Raw genomic sequence first — 2322 nt, forward strand, 5'->3', positions numbered from 1 at the left:
GGATCACGAGGCCAGGAGAACCAGACTATCCTGGCTAACATGGTGAAACCCTGTCTCTACTAAAACTACAAAAAAAAAAAAAAAAAACTACCCGGGCGAGGTGGTGGCGCCTGTAGCCCCAGCTACCTGGGAGGCTGAGACAGGAGAATGGCGTGAACCCGGGAGGCGAGCTTGCAGTGAGCTGAGATCCGGCCACAGCACTCCAGCCTGGGTGACAGAGCGAGACTCCGTCTCAAAAAAAAAAAAAAAAAAAAATTGTAGTGAATAATAATGAAAATACAACATATCAAAATTCCTGAGATTTGGCTACAGTAATGCTTGGAAGGATAGTTATAACTTTAGATGCTTCTATAGAAATGAAGGAAAGACCAAAATCAGTGACCTAATATTTTATTCTGACAAACTAGAAAAGAAGAGAAAATAAACCCACTGTAAGTAGAAAACATAAAATACTAAAGATAAGAATATGACTGGTCACAGTGACTTATGCCTGTAATTCCAATGATTTGGGAGGCATAGGCAGGTGGGTCACTTGAGGACCAGTTCAGGCAACATAGTGAGACCCCATCACTAAAAATAAAAAAAGAAAGAAAAAAGACAAGAACAGAGGTCAACAAAATAAAAATTAAGCAGGGACAAGTAATAAAGCCAAAAGCTGTTTCTTTGAAGACTGACAAACCCTCAATTACACTGATGAAGAAGAGAACACAAACCACCAACATCAGAAATGAAAATGGGCTATTACAACAGATCATACAGACATTAAAAGGCTAGTAAGACGGTATTTATAAACAACTTTATACCAAGATATTTGATAATTTAGATGAAATGAACAAATTCCATAAAAATATAACTTACCAAAAAACACAAGATGAAACAGACATTATGAATAGCCCTGTACTTTAAAATAAGTTGAATTCATTATCAAAGAAAATTACAAGCCCAGATGTTTTCACAGGCAAATGCTATCTAAAAAATTTTAAAACATACTTCAAAATAATGTGGGATGACAATAGCATATGTTAAAACCTACAGGATCTGACCAAAGAGGTACTCATAACTCAGCAGTTATGTCAGAAATCCAAGGGCAGATCAACATTTGACAATGTGTCATCATTCACTACATGAATAAAGGAATAAAAACTATATGGTCATCTCAATAAACAGAGAAAAGTATTTGATATTTATCATTCATTTAAAATGTAAAACAATAAAAAATTTTTGGAAAGTCAAAAACAGAACTTTATAAAACTTCATAAAGTATACCTACCAGAAAATTACAGTAAATACTAAACTTGAAGGCAAAACCTCAAAACTAGAAGAATGCAGTAGACTTACACAAACCAATAAGGATAGATCTTCAAGAAGTATTTTTGAGTAAATCAAAGAAGTTGTGGATCCTTCTAGTATTTTAACAATACTCACAAAATACTATGTATTTTCTATAAAAACATACGCAGGTATGTAAATACATAAAAATAAAACTGGCAGAAAACACACCAGTCTGATAATTTCTGAGACGAGCCAAGGACCAGGATTGGTGGAAGTACAAGGTACAGAGTTTGGTTAAGGGTGACTTAAGCTTTAGCTACCATGTTTCTATTTGTATAACTTTAGATGCTTCTGTCAGAAAAGAAGAAAAGATGAAAATTAGTGACCTCATAACCTAAGTTAAGAAACTAGAAAAAGAAGGTTTTCATTAATTACTTACCTAACCAAAATTTAATACCATAAATATAAAAAACACTGTAAAAAATACACAAAAACTGATTTTTTTTTTCTTTTTTGAGACAAGTACATTACCATTGGTAAAGATTAAAGTAGTTCTTTTGGGTTCTTTATTAAGTTTGGCGACTATAAAGAAGCTTTCTTGTATGCCACTTATTAATACATCCTGGAACTGAATTGACTCCATTTATCAAGTCAGGTAAATCTAGATTATGCCAAATTATGAAACACAGAGTCTGAGAGAAAAGCCTCTAGAGTTTGCTAACATTCTATACGATATGAATGAAATAGAGACACTGGTGGACACTTTTTCTCTTTATTTCTTTCAGAATAGAACAAATTAGTCCCGCAGCTACTGGCAACTGGCTTTTTTTTTTTTTTTTTTTTTTGAGCCGGAGTCTCACTCTGTCACCCAGGCTGGAGTGCAGTGGCGGATCTCGGCTCACTGCAACCTCCGTCTCCCAGGTTCAAGCGATTCTCCTGCCTCACACTCCTGAGTAGCTGGGACTACAGGCACGTGCCACCAACACCCCCCCACCCCCCCGGCTAATTTTTGTTTTTTTTTTTGGTTTGTTTGTTTTTGTTTTTGTTTTT

This window comes from Rhinopithecus bieti, unplaced genomic scaffold (genome assembly GCF_001698545.2).
Source record: "Rhinopithecus bieti isolate Rb0 unplaced genomic scaffold, ASM169854v2 scaffold_6513, whole genome shotgun sequence".
In the NCBI taxonomy this organism is placed as follows: Eukaryota; Metazoa; Chordata; class Mammalia; order Primates; family Cercopithecidae; genus Rhinopithecus; species Rhinopithecus bieti.